Source organism: Nicotiana tabacum, chromosome 1 (assembly GCF_000715075.1).
Source record: "Nicotiana tabacum cultivar K326 chromosome 1, ASM71507v2, whole genome shotgun sequence".
Taxonomy (NCBI): Eukaryota; Viridiplantae; Streptophyta; class Magnoliopsida; order Solanales; family Solanaceae; genus Nicotiana; species Nicotiana tabacum.
The window spans coordinates 146,809,446-146,831,122 of record NC_134080.1 but is presented as its reverse complement, the minus strand read 5'-3'; positions in this window follow the sequence as shown (position 1 = coordinate 146,831,122).

Here is a 21,677-nt window from a genome sequence, read left to right as displayed (position 1 = left end):
AACAAATAAGTAATCGAAACATATAATTACAAACAAAGCATGTTGGACATTGTATGGCTCAGATAATAAGACAAAGGATTTGAACAAGTTATATAGAAAAGTAAAGCTTTTAAGCAAAGAGAAATTGGGAAGGAGGGGTCCTAGGTTATTTAGCGCACATGATCACCCCACACAATGCCCGGTAAACACTCCTCAATGAGGGGCTACACGTGACATTAATGCGTAGTCATCATATTCATATCTACTTATTCCCCACCCTTAGTGATTATTAAAGCAAGTGTTGTTTAACGATCCATGTGCGTGCTGTTACCCGTCCCTTCTTAATGGTACTAGAGGAAATTAGGACCTCTACCTATGGGCAGTTCTAGACAGACCCCTAAGGTTTAAAGGAGAAAATATTAAGGCGACAAGCAAGAACACATAGGACTCTTATCAAATAAAAGCAGGAAAGAAAAGATAAAAGGCTCAGTTTACCTCCACAGATAAGGCATGTAAGTAACACGACTCAAACACAAATAGGGGAAGTATTGCTAAACAGGACCCTAAGACATGATGTCTAGGTGAGTATCAGAATGCAAGAGGCATGTAGATTTATTTTATAACTCAAAAGTAGGGGCCCTAATCAGTTTGCCTACTGATTTAAGCCTGTTAATCATTAAGCAGTACACACAAAGAGACAATTTCCAGCTTTATGAGAAATTGGATTACCTAAGACTTGCCTAGGCGTAGGACAATGCACAATTGTTACCAGAACCATTAGAAAAATGAAGGGGTTATTTTACCTAAAAGCATACTGTTCTGAGTGTTATAAAATATAGGGATTATTACCAGTTTATTTTAAATAGGATAATCAAATATGAAGCTGCTTTTACATCTTCCATAATCAGTAATTTAAACTAGGTGTGACTGAGCAAGTACGAATGAGATCCTAAAGCATGGTATGCACGTATAAATGTAGAATGATTACAGGATACGCAGAATTCCTAAAGCATGATTTCTAATATGCATGACATGATTGCGGAATTTCCTAAAGCAGGATTTCTAAATGCATAAAAAGGTTACAGCATTGTAGAGCATGCTGTTAAGTGTGCAAGAGTAGCAATCTTTGTTTAAATGCCCTTTATCCTAGAACAAGATTTCTGAGTGATAAGAATGTCAAAAATGAGATGCTGAAACAGTATACATGAGACCTAAGAGCATGGTTTCTAATGCATGATATACTTTGAACATGGATTCTATTGTGTATATAGGAAATATAAACCTAAAACATGGTTTCTACCCCTTTGATGTCTATAACATGCATAGCTACCCTCCCATTTTCACTATCCAACCCTAATGTTCGTTTATAAATTTATTACAGGCCAATATCAAATGAATTACATAAGTAGATAAGAAAAATAAGAAGTTACTCTATAGGGAGCCTACAAATAGGCCCAGATTTCTAAAGTTTCCAATGTCTGATTGCCTCACAACCTTTCACATATTCCGAGTGTGTTAGAGTTACCAAAGGACCTCAAGGGATCCCGGGCAGTGCTCACACTCAGATTTCATAGTCATAGTTAAGTAAGTGCAGTATGGAAGGGCCAGCTCTAATGTATCAGAGTTTAGAGGGATCTCATAGGGATCCCTAGGCAGTCACACATTAGAGGGGCAGAACTTAAAACCTAAGAATAGATGTGATAGTGCTTGAAAAGATTTAAGCAGGAAAACAGTTTGAAAAGAGACTTGTTTGAAATAGTTTTGTAAAAGACAACAAAGACAGTTTTGAAATAAGAGTATGGTAATAAGCAACAGTCCAAACACAGCACCCCAAAATGGGTTCATACACAGCCAGAGAACATAGAACCAAGGCAGGTTCAGCAAACACAAATAGGGGTAAATGGATTTGGGGGACACATAGGTCATATAGGTAAACACTTAGTTACAGGAGCATAGCAGTCCTTGTGGGGGTTTATGGGATTAGGGAATAGCTAATGATACCAACACTGTATGCGTTTCAGAAACAATCATAGAATCAGACATTTAAAGTGACAAATCAGTTTGCAAAGTAGATAACAAGTAGACAAGTATTCAAAATAGGGTAGAGTCATATTGAAATAGACTACCAGGGAAGTAGAACATGTTTTGAGATACCCTAAGAGGATTAGACTAGCATGCTATATGGAGAAATAATGTAAACATGTCAATTACACATTGAACAACATAATCATAGATAGCAACAAATCAGAAACATGATAAACTGAAGCAGTGAAAGAAACATATTGGTTTTGGGACTTGAATTGAAATCAGAACATACCAGTAAGAGATAGTAAACACAAAGTGAAGAATAGGAGAGCACAATAGTTAGCCTTGGTTTGCAGTCGGCTAACTTAGAACAGCAGTGAGTAATCACAAAAAGAGGGCAGAAAGCTTTGAGTGTGTGAGAGAGAGTTTTTGAACCAATGTGTTTGTGTGTGTAATGAAAAGAGAAGAGAGTATATATAATAGTTTGAAAGCTAGGTAAAATAAGGCAAGAATCGATTGTTCAGCAATTATAGAACTACATATTCAATTAAGAACGAAAATCAGCCAAGTATCCCTTAATTAAGGGAGTAATTTTCCAATGGAATAGAGTAGGTAACAGATAAGGAAAGAATTCAAACAACATAGGTACAGAATATGTAATTAGGGATAGATACATAAGGGTCTAATTAAGGAAATAACAGTAGAAATCAATTACTAATATAGTCAACCACATAATAAGGTAAAAAATAATTTAAGGGTTATGAAAAAATAGGAAAAATAGCCGAAAATCTGTATAAGAGTATCATTATAGTAAATCAAGGATTCAAGAATAAAAAAAATAGTACTAATGTTAAGGGAAATAGTATAGACTTCCATGAATAAACCAATAAACGAAGCACAAACAGGAAGAACCAAATCAGTAACCTTAATAAGATATTACTAGGATGAAAATCATAAAAATACTCTAATTAATCGCAGCATATTCATGAGAATCAAACATACGGGCAAATCAAATAAACAAACAGTAGAGACGAACTCAGAATCCAAGACTAACGCCAAAAAAAATAGGGGTTTTCAACATGATGAATCAGATAAAAGAAAAACTTAAATAAATCAATTAAACATAGTAAAAATTATAGAATAATACTGAAAATCAGAGGAAAAGTCATTTTCGAAAGAGGGTTAAGAAACCCTAGTTTTGAAGACGAAGAGGCATTTTGAAAAATCGGAAAGTTTATCATGGAAAATAGCAAAAATAACTCAAAATATACTCAAATTTATGGTAGATCGGAAGAGTCAAGAGATGAGTTAGGGTTTCAGAGAGAGATAACCTAGAGATGAAGAGATTCCGGTTTAGAAGCCATAGATCTAGCCGGAAAATAGAAAGATCTTACTCAGACGGGCCAAGGTGGCTTGAGAACAGCGAGAATCAGGCCATAGGTGTGAGTGAACAGCCACTGGTCCCTTGAGGATCTTCGAGATGACAAGAATCCGGCATGTGGGGGAACCGTGGTGGCTAGGGGTGGTGGTGGAACCACCATTGATGCCGGCGAGTAGGAGTCGTGGTTATGCAAAGAGCTTGAGAGAGAATGAGAGAGTGTAATAGTGGAGTAAAGAGAGGAAAATGAGGGTTTGATGGGGTAGTCTATTAGGTTAAATTAGGAAGGAATTAACCTGGACCGTTGATCAAAATGATCAATGGCCAGGATCTGGGCGGACTTGGGTTGGGTAGAATTTAGTTTTGGGCCTGGGGTATTGGGCTGATTTAATTGGGGTTTTGGGGCTAATTTAATTAGGTTAAAATTGAAATAAAATGGGGCTATTTGTTAAATACCCAATTAAATTATATAAAACAATTTATAAAAATAGTTGATAATTGTACAAAATGAATTTCATGCATAGAAAATAGTTAAAATGATAACTTAGTATTTAAAAATACAAATGATTAATTTTCGGTCAAAAATAGTATAAAATGATATGATTGGGCTATAATTGCAAAGTTATTGAAATTATAGCCAAAAGATGTCAATTTGGCCAATTATGAAAGAATTTGATTCAAATAATACCATAAATAATACATTAAATCAATAAATGCTTTTGAAATTAATTGTGATGAAATTCTGTAATTATTTATTGGAAATGAAATGCTGGATAAATTAATAAAAATATAGAAAAATTGTGGAAAAATACCAATTGTTATTAATGCATGATTTTGAAGATATGTATGAAATTTTAAAATATTTTTGGGAAAAATTGGGTATCAATAGCAGCCCCTCTTTACCCGGGAAGAATGACAGAGTTTTTGGGTAAAACAATGATGGCCAATTTTGACCGAGCGAAACAGTTCGAGAGATTAGGCCACACTCTGGCTTTTGAGTTACCTACATATCACTGGTCTTACAGGAATCAGGCCATGCGTAGTTCCGGATTCGTCGGCGAAGTATACCGATGAAGTCATTTCAAGAACGGATGCAACATCTAGGGTTGGGTGAGTGAACGATTTACGGGAATGGTTAGGTTTGATATGGCTAAGAGAACTGGAGCGGGATCGCTCCTGCTGGGATAGTCGTTGCTCGCTGGGTTACCTGTAAATGGAAGTAATACAAATGTATATCGTGCATAAATTAAAACATGATGCAGGTTCCCGTTGGACTATGAAAGTTGTCTTCGACCATGATGTCCTGGGCCATGAATTGTTTGATGAGAGATTCACAGGCCATAAAATGATGTTCTCGGGCCAAGAAGATGGTGCCTCCGAACCATGACGCCTTTGAATAATGATATGCGAATTTGAGGGATCCTCAGGCCATAGCATGGTGTCTTCCTCCTATGAGGATGATGCCTTTTAGACTATGACACCTTTGGATAGATTGGCAATATTTCAGCCCATGATATGCAATAATATGATGTTAACAAGACAAAGCTTAGTCTTGTGAAATGGAGAGCAGAGCTTAGCCCGATTGAAAAGCAAATAGATAGTGCTAGAAATAGAGCAATATTTGTGCCGAGAGGGACAGTGCTTAGTCCCATGCGAATGTGGAGGCATGGATTAGCCTCATGCAGTTATGGAGGAAAGGATTAACCTCATGCAAGTACGGAGGCAAGGTTTAGCCTCATGCAAATGGAGAGGCAGGGATTAGCCTCATGCAAATATGGAGGCAAGGATTAGCCTCATGCAAATGGGGAGGCAGGGAATAGCCTCATGCAAATATGGAGGCAAGGATTAGCCTCATGTTAATGGGGAGGCAGGGATTAGCCTCATGCAAATATGGAGGCAAGGATTAACCTCATGCAAGTAGGGAGGCGGGAATTTGCCTCATGCAAGTATGGGAGGCAAGGATTAGCCTCATGCAAGTACGAAGGCAAGGATTAGCCTCATACAAATAGGGAGGCGGGGATTAGCCTCATGCAAATATGGAGGCAAGGATTAGCCTCATGCAGGTATGGAGGCAATGATTAGCCTCATATAGGTATGGAGGCAAGGATTAGCCTCATGCAAGTTGGGATGTCGGGATTAGCCTCATGCAAGTTGGGAGGCCGGGATTAGCCTCATGCAGAAAGCAAGTTGTAAGTAAAAGTAGCATATGTCTTAGCTGGAGATGCATATTCGGTGTCTGATGACCTGATTGATAGTAATATTGCTACGTGCATATATTTACGGATGTTATCATTATGCTAGATGTGCCTGCGTTCAAAGAAAAATTATAAGTTTTGTGGGGGGAAGGTTGGTTCGTGCTTCTGTCAGCTGGCTTTGCTTTGCTCCATTCTGAAAGCCTTTCGAGTTCCCCTGGGTGACACCTGACTGTTAAAGAAATAGAGTTTTCGAAAAATATGCAATTATTGCTAAAAGTAGAGTTATTTCAGAAATATATTGATACATTTAGATGAACTAGTGACTGTAACATATCTCAAAGGCATTGCGGTTCTCTTATATCGGAATTTTGAGGGTCCTCCTCAAAATTCTGCCCCAATTTTTTAACTGATTACTGACTTTTTGGCATGCGATGGCGTATGCTGGACTTGCTCCGAAATTTTGAGGGTCCTCTTCAAAATTCTGCCCCAGTTTCTGAGCTTGGGGGAAATGGAAATTTTATTATGATATGACCGAACCCATAAGGCTGCCTACGTATCCCCTCTTAAACGGGAATCAGGTCAAGCGTAGCTCAATTACATAAGAAGAGAAATGTAAAATAATCTAGGCATAGTATCTCTTAATTGCGTCTGAATTGATTGTTTTTGGCCAAACTTCTCCGTCCATTTCTGCAAGTATGAGAGCTCCTCTCGTCAGTACCCTGTGAACCATGTATGGACCTTTCCAGTTGGGAGAGAATTTCCCTTTGGCTTCATCTTGATGTGGGAAGATTTTTTTCAATACCAGTTGCCCTGGTGCGAACTGTCTTGGTTTTACCCTTTTGTTGAAAGCTCTGGTCATTCTGCTCTGGTAAAGTTAGTCGTGACATACTACGTTCACCCTCTTTCTATCGATAAGGGCCAATTGTTCATAGCGACTCCTTATCCACTCTGCATCACTGAGTTTAGCTTCATGTATGATTCTTAAAGAAGGAATCTCCACCTCGGCTGGGATGACAACCTCGGTACCATAAACCAGTATGTAGGAAGTTTCCCCGGTTGATGTGCGAACCATGGTGCGGTATCCCAATAAAGCAAATGGTAACTTCTCATGCCTTTGTTTATGGTTCTCTACCATTTTCCTCAGTCTCTTCTTGATGTTTTTGTTGGTGGCTTCTACGGCTCCATTAATCTGAGGTCTATAGGATGTGGAATTCTTGTGCTTGATTTTGAAAGCTTCACACATAGCTTTCATCAAATCACTGTTGATATTGGCGGCATTATCAGTAACAATGGATTCGGGAACTCCAAATCGGCAAACAATATGATCTTTGACAAAATCTATGACAACTTTCTTGGTTACCGCTCTGTAAGATGCAGCCTCTAACCATTTTGTGAAGTAATCGATGGCTACCAGAATAAACCTGTGTCCGTTTGAAGTAGTGGGCTCAATCGAACCAACAACATCCATTCCCCAAGCGGCGAATGGCCAAGGTGATTTTGTTGCATTGAGCTCGTTCGGGGACACTTTTATCATATCGGCATGCACTTGACATTGAAAGTATTTGCGGACATACTAGATGCAATCCGCCTCCATGGTCATCCAAAGGTAACGTGCCCTGAGTATCTTCTTAGCCAAGACGAAACCGTTCATGTGAGGGCCACAGGTCCCGGCATGCACATCCTCAAGTAGCTTAGAAGCTTCCTTTGCATCAACATACCTTAGTAAACCCAAATCAGGAGTTCTTCTGCACAAGTTCCCTCCGCTATAGAAGAAGTGATTGGACAATCTCCGAAGTGTGCATTTCTGAGTGTGGTTTGCATGCTCCGGATATTCTCCCTTTGACAAATACTTCTTGATGTCATGGAACTAAGGCTTTCCATATGTTTCTTCTTTAACATAAGCACAATACGCTGGCTGATTATGGATCCTCACCAGAATGGGATCAATGTAATTCTTATCTGGATGTTGTATCATAGATGACAAAGTGGCCAATAAGTCGGCAAACTCATTTTGAATTCTGGGTACATGTCGGAATTCTTTCTTCGTGAACCTCTTTCTCAATTCCTACACATGGTGCAGATATGGCAATATCTTGGAATTCTTGGTAGCCCATTCTCCTTGTACCTGGTGCACAAGCAGATCTGAATCACCAATCACCAGCAACTCTTGAATTTTCATGTCGTCTATCATGTTGAGTCCTAGTATACAGGCTTTATATTCTGCCATGTTGTTGGTTCAGGGAAATCTGAGTTTAGTAGATACTGGATAATGCTGACCCGTTTCTGATACCAAAACTGCTCCAATGCCTACTCCTTTGCAATTTGCGGCTCCGTCAAAGAACATCCTCCAACCGTCATATGCCTCGGTAATGTCCTCTCCTACGAATGATACTTCTTCATCAGGAAAATATGTTTTCAAGGGTTCGTATTCTCCTCCCACCGGATTTTCAGCAAGATGATCTGCCAATGCTTGTCCTTTGACTGCCTTTTGAGTCACGTAGACGATATCGAACTCACTCAACAGTATCTGCCATTTAGCCAATTTCCCAGTAGGCATGGGTTTCTAAAATATGTACTTCAGAGGGTCCATCCTAGATATGAGGTATGTAGTGTAGGCACAGAAGTAATGCCTCAACTTTTGAGTTGTCTAGGTCAAAGCACAGCAAGTACGTTCAAGTAGAGAATACCGTGCTTCATAAGGTGTGAACTTCTTACTCAAGTAATATATGGCTGGTTCTGGTGGGACCAAAACTGGTGGTGTGGACAGGTACTCCTTGATCTTGTCAAAAGCTTTCTTACAATCCTCTGTCCAGCTTGTTTTAGCATCTTTCCTCAGTATCTTGAAGATGGGTTCACATATGACCGTGGACTGTGCTATAAAGCGACTGATATAGTTGAGACATCCTAGGAAGCTCATCATGTCCTTTTTTCTCTTAGGTGGTGGTAACTTCGGAATAGCCTTGACTTTAGACGGATCCAGCTCGATCCCTCGACAACTGACGATGAATCCCAATAATTTTCCTGCAGGAAACCCTAATGCACACTTTGCGGGGTTCAGTTTCAAATTGTACCTCCTAAGTCTGTCAAAGAACTTTCTCAAGTCCGGTATGTTATCTGCGGTCCTATTAGATTTGATAATGATGTCATCTACATACACCTTTATTTCCTTGTGTATCATATCATGGAAGATGGTTGTCATGGCTCTTATGTAAGTAGCCCCAGTATTCTTCAGACCGAATGGCATCATCTTGTAACATTATACACCCAACAGTGTGATTAAAGTTGTCTTCTCTACGTCTTCTTCATCCATCCAAATCTGGTGATAACTCGCAAAGCAATCTACAAAGGATTGGAGTTCATGCTTGGCATAATTATCGATCAGGATGTATATATTTGGCAGTGGGAAGTCGTCCTTGGGACTTTCTCTATTTAAATCCCGATAGTCAACACATACTCTGACCTTCCCCTCCTTCTTCGGAACTGGCACAATGTTAGCTAACCAGGTTGGGTACTCAACCACCCTAAGAACTTTGGCTTTGATCTTTCTCCTTGATTTTCAAGCTCATTTCTGGTTTGAACTTTCAGAATTTCTTTTTGACTGGCGGACATATGGGATTAGTAGGCAACTTGTGAGCCACTATAGATATGCTCAAGCCGGTCATGTCATTATATGACCATGCAAAAATATCCTCATACTCTTTTAGGAATCGAATGTACTCTTCCTTCTCTGTCGGTGGCAAGTAGATGCTGATGCGAGTCTCCTTGACGGTCTCAGCGTCTCCCAAATTTATTGCCTCGGTCTCGTCCAGATTGGACTTAAGCTTATTCTCAAAATTTTCAACCTCCCTGACAATTTTCTCGAGTATCTCATCTTCTTCATCTGAATCACTATTCTCATGTTGTGATGCCTCATTACATGTCACAGCCACTAGTTCATCAGGAAAAGTAATAATAACACTGTATAAAGCAAAAGTGTAAAGATAGTAGTGAATAATAAAAGGGAAATTCATTTGATTAAAACTGAAAAATCATCCAGACAAAGTACGGTTTGATGAATCAAGCATTTATTTTGAAATAAGTAAATCTTAAAACAAAATTATGGGAAATCTTAAATGCCTAGAATGGCTTATAGGAGTAAATTCTGCCAAGTTACCCAGGGACTCGGTGGGCTCAAAATGGTGTCGCGGTCCAGTTCCTGAGAATAGCTCCCTTCTTCATCATCTGAATAGTGAGGATTTCTTCCTCCTCCTCTATTATGGCACTGCAATCCATGTCTTCATCCTCCAAGAACAAATTCTTCAAACCAGCTAGTGCTTCCTCTTTTGCGGTCCCCCATATCGTGTCAGCCTGGTGAAAGGCTTGTTCCAAATGAGGAACTGGCTGCTCAAGAGGGTAATACGGTCCACTCCATGGAGGCGACCAATCCCTGTACTCTTGACATTTCTACTAGTATCCGAGCCCAAAGGTGGTACCATAATTTTTCAGTTGTATTGGTTTAGTGATACCTTAAAAATTCTTTCCCAACCCTTTGTCAAGTTCATGTCCAGACCATGCCAATATGCTTTCTATTTTACCACTCAACCATTTATCCTTCTCGACGACGTTGACCCATTCGATATGATAGTAGGTTTCCCCTCCTAGCCTTCTTCTATGTCCAATGGACGAGATGGTTAGACAAGTGTAAATGGGGTTACTTCCATCCCTGTGAATGATTACCTCCTAACGTTTCCATTCAAACTTCACGACTTGATGTAGTGTGGAAGGCACGACTCCAGCGGCATGGATCCATGGTCGGCCCAACAAAAGGTTATATGAGGCTGGTATGTTGAGTACCTGAAATTCAACGTCGAACCGTGTTGGCCCCTTCTGCAAGCAAAGGTTGATTTCCCCGATCGTGGCCCTCTAGGACCCATCGAAAGCTTTCACATTTATGCGTCCTACCCATATTTCATGGAAACCTTTGTCCAACCTTTTTAGGGCGTCCAATGGACAAATATTTAGGCTTGAAACTCCATCAACCAAGACCCCGTCAATGAACTTGTCTTTAAATTGCACCGTAATATGCAATGCTCGCTTGTGATTCAGCCCCTCAGGTGGTAGCTCATCTTCGTGGAAGATGATCTTATGACTTTCTAGTACTTGTCCAACCATGTTGGTCATCTCTCCTCAAGTGATGTTATTGGGTACATAAGCCTCGCTTAACACTTTCATTAAAGCATTCTTGTTTGCCTCTAAATTATGCAACAGTGACAGGATAGATATTTGAGCAGGGATTTCGTTCAAATGATCAACAACAGAATACTCCTTTGCATGTACTTTCCTCCACAGGTCATCTGGCCCGGTCTTAATGATAGGCTGCCTAGTAGTGGCCTCCTTACTTAAACCTCCCAAGTGTTCAATTGTATAGACTCTTCCAGTTCTAGTCATTCCTTGTGCAGCGTCAGATTCCTCTACCTTGGCCTTCCCTTTTCGCCAAGCCTCGGCAACATAATCCCAGGATATTGCTTTTGAGTTGAATGGGGGTATGGTTGATACTATCACAGTGAAAGGTGTGATCGCTTCTACTTCAAATAGAGCGGGGGTGGCCGCGGGCAGAGCCACTTCTACCTCGAATGGAGCTAATGCAGTTACCTCAACCTCTATTGGTGATTGAGTCTGTACCATAATAAGAGTACGTGTGACTACAACTTTAAATTCATCGCCCTCTCGAATAAGCCCGATCGACCCCTCAGGGTCCCATTATTCATTTATCTCTATCACATGTACATCATCACCTCTATGATCAGGGAGGGGATTGGTGCGGACATTAGGTGCGGCTTCCTTTGCCTGTATGACCTTGATGTCAATTAGCGTCTGGATCTTATCCTTCAATGTTCGGCAATCAGCAGTGGTGTGCCTCTTTATACCGGAATGGTAGGCACAAGTTTTGTTCGGATTGACCCATTGGGATGGATTTTCTAATACCACTGCAGGAACAGGAGTGATGTAACTTGCAGCTTTCAACCTCTCGTACAACTGGTCGATGGGCTCGGTAATGGCAGTGTATTGTCTGGGTGGTTTGCGGTCGAAGTTTGGTCTTGGTCTTGGATAATTTTGGTGAGCTGGTGGTGATTGGAAGTGGGATGGTTGGGAGTTATAGGTGTGATGGACAGTGGCAGGTTGGGAATATCTGGGAGATGAAAGTTGATATGTAGGCGGTGATGCTTGGTATGTGGGTGGAGGTGTTTGATATGTGGGTGGGGGTGTTTGATATGTGGGTGGAGGTGTTTGATATGTGGGTGGAGGGGTTTGATAGACAAGTAGAGATTTTGGACCTTGGGCCACCATTACTGCACCAACATCTCTCTTCTTCGATATGCCACCTGATTGTAGTGCCTTATTTGTGGCTTCCAGTGCCTCGAAGTTCGTTATCATCCCGCTCTCGATTCCTTCTTCAATTCTTTCTCCAAATTTGATGATGTCAGAGAATTTGTGATTTTGGATAACCATCAACCTTTCATAATATTGCGGATCTTCTGCTCTAACAAAAAATTTATTCATTTGTTCTTCATCCAAAGATGGCCTGACCTTGGCCTCTTCCGACCTCCAACGAGTAGCATACTCACAGAAATTCTTAGTAGGTTTCTTCTTTAGATTCTGAATGTAGAAAATATCCGATGCATTCTCTGTGTTGAACTTGAACCAGTCCATGAAATCTGACGACATACTTACCTAATTGGACCATTTCTTGGGATCTTGGCTGATATACCAAGACAAAGCTACCCTAGTAAGACTCCTCAAAAGGAGCTTCATCTGGATCTTTTCATCTTTCCCGACCCTAGTAAGCTTGTCACAATAGGTCCTTAGATGAGCCTTGGGACCACCTGTGCCATCGAACATCTCGAACTTGGGAGGTTTGTACCCCTCAGGCAGTTCCACATCTGGCTGTATACACAGGTCTTCATAGTTTAAACCTTTTATTCCTCTGTCGCCTTCAATACCTTGAACCTGGCTTGTTAACTTCTTGTGTTCTTCACCCATATTTTTAATGTGCAGGTCCTTCTCCAAGGATACCAGTGTATAGGACATTGGTAGGGTAGAGTGAGGTGTAGTTTCCACATATATAGGGTTGCTTCGATGGGTGCCAGGGATTTAGGTGTAATGATGGTCATTGGTGGAGTTTTGGGGATCAGGAATGGGTTGTGGTGTGTTTTGGGGAGTGTGGTAAGTGGTGGTTGGTGGGTACTAAATTGGTTGATAGTGATGTTGTGGCGGAGTTGGTATTGGTAATGGATTGAGATTTTGGGATAGAGTTATGTATTGATTTGGTGCGGGAGGATTTTGGTTTTGTGTGTTCTGAGGAAGTACCAGATTCTTTGTGTTTTGTTGGTGGATGTCAGGGACATTGAGGGTGAGTGACAGGTTTGCCAAGTTGCGAACCTTCTCAAGTTCTCCTTGTAGTTCCAGTATCTTTTGTTCAAATATCAAAACTAAGTCATTTGGGGCCAGAGTACTACGGCAATCTGAGGTCTTTGCGTTCTCAATATTCTCCTTTCAAATACCACTTAAGTCGTCCATTTTTGCTTTTCCTCTTCCATTTGAGTTACTTGGAGGAGGAGGAGGAGGTGGAGGGCCTCTGGATCTAGTATGATAGGCTGATAAGGCCAGTATGAGTGAACCAACCTAAGGAGATGAGAATAATAAAAATAAGGAAAAACAAAAAAGGTAACAAGTCAGTGAGGATTCCGAAATGTTTGCAGTATTTAAACAGATATTGCGGAAATGTAAATTCATGTCCTACTTTGGGAACCTCGTTGTGCCCGAGGTAGGCCTAGCGAAAAATAAATTTGGAAAACTTTTAATGCCAATAAATGCTTCATTTCATAATATAAAAATAGACGAATCCCAAAACGACACTAAGATAATAATAAAATAAGTCACTACTGGCACTTGGCCTTATTACATTTTAGGAAAAAGCAAATAAATCTAGCCTATTTGGTCCCAGAAGGACCTTCTCCAAATTCGATCTTCCGGACTCCATCATAGATATCACCCAGCTCTCGCAGTCCCAGCTGCAAGTAGGCTCGGGCCAGATGTCTTCTTTCAGCTCCTTCAGTGTTCTGGCAATTTTCAATCCTCTTTATGACTTTACCTTCCAGCTCCATGATTCCTCGCTCCAGATATTCCAGTATCCTATTGGAAGTAACTGCCATTTCTTTTCATTCCTTGATCAACCTCACATTCTTATCATGTATTTCCCGGTATTCATTCTCAGAGTCGTGGACCCTCTTGTGCAGCCTGCTGTATTTTACTTAAGCTTCAGCTTCTTCATCTATGAGTCTATTCCCTCGACCAGCCCCTGGTGCCACCATTCCTTTCAGATTGTGCTCTAACATTGTCGGGTAGAGATGCTCGCACCCTGTATGATACCTGTCTCGCTCAATGGTGTTCTTCTCCATAATGATTTTGCAGTGCCACATGTGCTGAGCTTGGCACTTGTAAGGGACATCATCGTTTTGAAAGTCTTCCCTAAAATGAATCATCTTGACAACCCTAGGTACAACCTGTTTTCTGCCTGCTTGCTTCATAACTCGGGTAGGGACATATGGGTATATCCCTCTCAATCCGATCAGCACCAAGTGCGGAGCATCCCTGGATCTGATGATGAAATCGTCTATTGGGAACTATTCAAACATTCATTGCACTTGTTTGTCGGTCAAATTGTCGAATAACTCTACCCATTCTTTTGGCACTTTCTGGCTAAGCAAATCTGTCTGGAATGTAAGTCATCCGCTTGGGGTGATGGAAGGCAATATGGTCGTTCCAAGCCCTTAGCAGAAATTCTTGGCGATAGTGACCCTTTTGGAAATGCTCCAACAACCACAACTACAGCAACAAGTTACAACACTCGAAATGCTTGACCCCTCTTTGATAGTGCTCCAGAGCCCTATTGATGTTGGCTATGATCATGGGGACTATGGTATATGTCTGTCCATTAATCCCTTCCATCAAAGTCTTGGCGACCATGGCCAACCTAGTGTAGATTCTTTCCTTTTTCATTGGGAACACTATCAGGCCTAAGAAGCATACAATGAATACGAACACTCTGCGGTGGATGTGACCAGAGAAGTGAGAGAGATCTCATCATGGTAGGTACGGAAAGACTTGCTATGGCCATACCTCTCATACAGGTATTCGAAAGGTATGTAAGATTCCTTCAAGCACACTAGGTCGACATTCTTCTTCAGCCCTATCATCTTTAAAAATCCCCTGCCTATAAGATTTTTTGGTACCAATAACCAGGGACTATCCTAAGTCAATCCTGCAAGCCCTCCAATTTCTTCTAGAGGCGGTGTCATTTCTATGTCACCGAAACGAAACACAACCCTTTCACTATCCCAGAATAAAGTGGCAGCCTCGATCAATTTGTTGTTTGGCTCAATATCTAGCAAGGAAGGCAGGTTACCCAGGTACTTTCTCACATGTTTCTTGTCACTTGAGGAAATGTCCTCCCACCAATCTAGTAGCAATCTGGGGACCTCGCACCTTATTTTCTGCAAAACAAAAGGGTTAGGCCTTACCCCCACCAGACTCGACTATTTATACATTTACGATCAGCATATCAGCATTTAGTTCTCCAAATTAATGCACAGAACGTGGTTGTATCCGTTGGGATTATGAAAAACCCGATGGACTTTTGGATAAGGCTTATCTTAAAGGATCATTATGTGGACAGCATATTGATCCAACTAGGTTTGACCATGATGCATACACAATTTTAACCAGAGTAAGGCTACTATAGGTTTTAGATTGGTACCTTCAAGCAGACAACTTGAGGGGGAAGGCATGGAACCATCGACTGCACCGCTGATCGACTGGTTTTAACGCAAATAAGCCTTTCCGAATTTAAGGGTAGTAAATAGGAAGAGCGCAACCACTCATTTAAGCGTTGCTATAGGAATTGATACACACGAGTGGAATATGATGTGGAGCATGAGTTATGCAGAAAATAATAACATGTAGTCAAGTATTTGCACGTAGGAAAAATAAATACAGTATTTGAATAATTGAAAGACAGTTACAGGAAAAAGAAAACAAAGAGACAAGTCAGTTTCATGAATAAAAGAACATAAATGCTTAAAAAGGCAATTAAATTCAAATAAGGGGAAAAATATGGGATAAAACATGCTTGGACTAATTCACAAAAGATAAGCTCGTTATGGTAAAAGCCTAAAGGTATCCCCAGCAGAGTTGTCATGCTGTCGCGCCCCCTTTTTTTCCTCCCTTTTTTTACGGGGAAGAAAAGGTCCGGGTTTCGATATTTATGGGGGTAATAACTCATTTCCTTTTGGGAATTGGGTATTTGAAGGGTTGCCACCTGACAGATTATGGTGCGTTAGGTCACCTAGAGCGATTAACTCTTGAATTGGTTTGCATTACCAGAGATTTAAGGTAAAGGCTCGAAATAACCTTGAGGGGAAGGTGTTAGGTACCCCTCTTGGTCCAAAACTATGGGTCCCGACCGAACTTATATTTATGAATTAGTCCTTTAACAGATAAGTAATCGAAACATATAATTACAAACAAAGCATGTTGGACATTGTATGGCTCAGATAATAAGACAGAGGATTTGAACAAGTTATATAGAAAAGTAAAGCTTTTAGGCAAAGGGAATTTAGGAAGGAGAGGTCCTAGGTTATTTAGCGCACATGATCACCCCAGACAATGCACGGTAAACACTCCTCAATGAGGGGCTACACGTGACATTAATGTGTAGTCATCATATTCATATCTACTTATTCCCCACCCCTTAGTGGTTATTAAAGCAAGTGTTGTTTAACGATCCATGTGCGTGCTGTTACCCGTCCCTTCTTAATGGTACTAGAGGAAATTAGGACCTCTACCTATGGGCAGTTCTAGACAGACCCCTAAGGTTTAAAGGAGAAAATACTAAGGCGACAAGCAAGAACACATAGGACTCTTATCAAATAAAAGCAGGAAAGAAAAGATAAAAGGCTCAGTTTACCTCTACAGATAAGGCATGTAAGTAGCACGACTCAAACACAAATAGGGGAAGTATTGCTAAACAGGACCCTAAGACATGATGTCTAGGTGAGTATCAGAATGCAAGAGGCATGTAGATTTATTTTATAACTCAAAAGTAGGGGCCCTAATCAGTTTGCCTACTGATTTAAGCCTGTTAATCATTAAGCAGTACACACAAACAGGCAATTTCCAGCTTTATGAGAAATTGGATTACCTAAGGCTTGCCTAGGCATAGGATAATGCACAATTATTACCAGAATCATTAGAACAATGAAGGGGTTATTTTACCTAAAATCATACTGTTCTAAGTGTTATAAAATACAGGGATTATTACTAGTTTTTTTTAAATAGGATAATCAAATGTGAAGCTGCTTTTACATCTTCCATAATCAGTAATTTACACTAGGTGTGACTGAGCAAGTACGAATGAGATCCTAAAGCATGGTATGCTCGTATAAATATAGAATGATTACAGGATACGCAGAATTCCTAAAGCATGATTTCTAATATGCATGACATGATTGCGGAATTTCCTAAAGCAAAATTTCTAAATGCATAAAAAGGTTACAACATTGTAGAGCATGTTGTCAAGTGTGCAAGAGTAGCAATCTTTGTTTAAATGCCCTTTATACTAGAACAGGATTTCTAAGTGATAAGAATGTCAAAAATGAGATGCTAAAACAGTATAGATGAGACCTAAGAGAATGGTTTCTAAGGAATGATATTATTTGAACATGGATTCTATTGCACATATAGGAAATATATACCTAAAGCATGGTTTCTACCCCTTTGATGTCTATAACATGCATAGCTACCGTCCCGTTTTCACTATCCAACCCTAATGTTCGTTTACAAATTTATTACGGGCCCATATCGAATGAATTACATAAGTAGATAAGAAAAATAAGAAGTTACTCTATAGGAAGCTTTCAAATAGGCCCAGATTTCCAAAGTTTCCAATGCCTGATTGCCTCATATCCTTTCACATAATCCGGGTGTATCAGAGTTCCCTAAGGACCTCAAGGGATCCCGGGCAATGCTCACACCCATATTTCATAGTCATAGTTGAGTAAGTGCAGTGTGGAAGGGCCAACTCTAATGTATCAGAGTTCACAGGGATCTCATAGGGATCCCTAAGCAGTCACACATTAGAGGGGCAAAACTTAAAACCTAAGAGTAGATGTGATAGTGCTTGAAAAGATTTAAGTAGGAAAACAGTTTGAAAAGGAACTTGTTTGAAATAGTTTTATAAAAGACAATAGAGACAGTTTTGAAAAGAGAGTAGAGTAATAAGCAACAGTCCAAACACATCACCCCAAAACAGGTTCATACACAACTAGAGAACATAGAACCAAGGCAGGTTCAGCAACCACAAACAGGGGTAAAGGGATTTGGGGGACACATAGGTCATATAGGTAAACACATAGTTACAAGAGCATAGCAGTCCTTGTGGGGGTTTATGGGATTAGGGAATAGCTAGTGATACCAACACAATATGGGTTTCAGAAACAATCATAGAATTAGACATTTAAAGTGACAGATAAGTTTGCAAAGTAGATAAGTAGACAAGTATTCAAAATAGGGTAGAGTCATATTGAAACAGACTACCAGGGAAGTAGAACATGTTTTGAGATACCCTAAGAGGATTAGACTAGCATGCTAGATGGAGCAATAATGTAAACATGTCAATTACACATTGAACAACATAACTATAGATAGCAACAAATCAGAAACATGATAAACTGAAGCAGTGAAAGAAACATATTGGTTTTAGGACTTGAATTGAAATCAGAACATACCAGTAAGAGATAATAAACACAAAGTGAAGAATAGAAGAGCACAATAGTTAGCCTTGGCTTGCAGCCGGCTAACTTAGAACAGTAGTGAGTAATCACAAAAAGAGGGCAGAAAGCTTTGAGTGTGTGAGAGAGAGTTACCAATGTGTTCGTGTGTGTAATGAAAAGAGAAGAGAGTATATATATAATAGTTTGAAAGTTAGGTAAAATAAGGCAAGAATCAATTGTTCAGCAATTATAGAACTACAGATTCAATTAAGAACGAAAATCAGCCAAGTATCCCTTAGTTAAAGGAGTAATTTACCAACGGTAGAAAGCAGGTAACAGATAAGGAAAGAATTCAAACAACATAGGTACAAAATATATAATTAGGGATAGATACATAAGGGTCTAATTAAGGAAATAACAATAGAAATCAATTAATAATACAGTCACAAGGTAAAAAATAATTTAAGGGTTATAAAAAAATAGGAAAAATAGCCGGAAATCTATATAAGAGTATTAACACAGTAAATCAAGGATTCTAGAATCGAAAAATAGTACTAATGTTAAGGGAAGTAGTATAGACTTCCATGAATAAACCAATAAATGGAGTACAAACAGGAATAACCAAATCGGAAACCTTAATAAGATATTACTACGATGAAAATCATAAAAATACTCTTATTAATCACAACATATTCATGAGAATCAAACATACAGGCAAATCGAATGAACAAACAGTAAAGACGAACTCAAAATCCAAGACTAAAGCCAAAAAAGATTAGGGGTTTTCAACATGATGAATCAGATAAGAGAAAAACTTAAATAAACCGTTTAAATATAGTAAAAATAATAGAATAATACTGGAAATTAGAAGAAAAGTCATTTTGAAAAGGGGGTTAAGAAACCCTAGTTTTGAAGAAGAAGAGGCGTTTTGAAAAATCGGAAAGTTTATCATAGAAAATAGCAAAAATAACTCAAAATATACTCAGATCTATGATAGATTGGAAGAGTCAAGAGATGAGTTAGGATTTCAGAGAGAGATAACCCAGAGATGGAGAGATTCCAGTTTAGAAGACATAGATCTAGCGGGAAAATTGAATGATCTTACTCGAACGGGCCAAGGTGGCCTGAGAACGACGAGAATCAGGCCATAGGTGCGAGTGAACAGCCACTGGTCCCTTGAGGACCTTCGATATGACAAGAATCCGGCGTGTGGGGGAACCATTGAGGCTAGGGGTGGTGGTGGAACCACCATTGATGCCGGCGAGCCAACGGCTGGCGAGTAGGAGCCGTGGTTATGCAAAGAGCTTGAGAGAGAATGAGAGAGTGTAACGGCGGAGTGAAGAGAGAAAATAAGGGTTTGGGGGGTAGTCTATTAGGTTAAATTAGGAAGGAATTAACCTGGACCGTTGATCAAAATGATCAATGGCCAGGATCTGGGTGCACTTGGGTCAGGTAGAATTTAGGTTTCGGCCTGGGGTATTGGGCTGATTTAATTGGGGTTTTGGGGTTGATTTAATTAGGTTAAAATTGAAATAAAATGGGGCTATTTGTTAAATACCCAATTAAATTAAATAAAACAATTTATAAAAATAGTTGATAATTGTACAAAATAAATTTCATGCATAGAAAATAGTTAAAATGATTACTTAGTATTTAAAAATACAAATGATTAATTTCCGGTCAAAATAGTATAAAATGATATGATTGGGCTATAATTGCAAAGTTATTGCAATTATAGCCAAAAGATTCCAATTTGGCAAATTATGAAATAATTTGATTCAAATAAGACCATAAATAATACATTAAATCAAGAAATTGAAATTAATTGTGATGCAATTCTGTAATTATTTATTGGAAATAAAATGTTGGATAAATTAATAAAAATATAAGACAATTGTGGGAAAATACCAATTGCTATTAATGCATGATTTTGAAGGTATATATGCAATTTTAAAATATTTTGGGGAAAATTGGGTATCTACATGGGTAACACTCTCCATAAGGCCCACTAGACGGACCAAAGCACCCTGAAGTACCGAGGTAGCAATGTACCCATTTGGATACTGAGTTGGCCCCGCTGGAACGGTCTAGGCCGGAACCTCATCATCAAACTCTACTTGAGGCTCTACCGTTGGTGCTGCTGCTCGAGCTCTAGGCTGAGCTTTGCCCCTGCCTCGGCCTCTAGCATGGCCTCGGCCTCGTCCTCTAGCATGGCCTCGGCCTCGTCCTCTGCCCCTCATAGGAGTTATCACTAGAGGCTCGGGCCGCTGATCAGCTGATGAAGCGGTACACGTTCTCGCTATCTGTGAAGGAACAAGAGTAGATAGTTCGATTAGCATTGGAAGATCAAATCGTACGATAGAGAAGAATAGAAGTGAAATTGTTCCTAACTCTGTAGCCTCTGGGGATAAGCACATACATCTCTGTACCGATCCCTTGGACTCTACTAAGCTTGTTTGTGAATTGTGAGACCTAGGCAACCTAGTGCTCTGATACCAACTTGTCACGACTCAAATTTTCCCACCGACGGGACCGTGATGGCGCCTAACATCGCACTCGCTAGGCAAGTCAACGTTAGAGTTCTATTTACCTTTTTCTTTACGTTTTGCAGTTTACAATAAATAAAACTAAATCAAATCAAAATGAATGCGGAAACACATAATTTACTAGTTATCCATATGCTATTAACAAATACTTGAAAAAAATAGTTACCACCCAGAAACTGGTGTCACAACCCATGAACATTCTATGAATAACTACAAGTCAATGGGTTTGAAAGAAAATACATCTGTCTCGAAGAAAATAAAATAGAAATGAGGAAAAAATAGGAGGGGACGCCAGAGCCTGCGGACGCCTGCAGGACTACCTTGTGTCTCCTAAGCGAATGCTTGCAACCGACCTCTCGATCAGCTACAACCAGCTCCAAAATCTGCACAGAAAGTGCAGAGTGCAGTATCAGTACAACCGACCTCATGTACTGGGAAGTGTCGAGCCTAACCTCGACGAGGTAGTGACAAGGCTACGATGGGGCATAAACAATATAACCTGCAACAGTATATAATAAAGCAAAAAGGAAATATAGAATGAATTGGGACAGTATCTTGCAACAAAGTAAATATGGAACCCAAAAATCTTGCTAATACTCAGCTATTACCAATCCTTAAGAGAGTTACAATACTTCAAAAATAAATCACAGCAGAAGAAGAAGACATAAACAACAAATGATGTGGTGCGTATCCCGAACCCACCATATAATCAGTAACAATATGAACATCACCCTTATTACTCCTT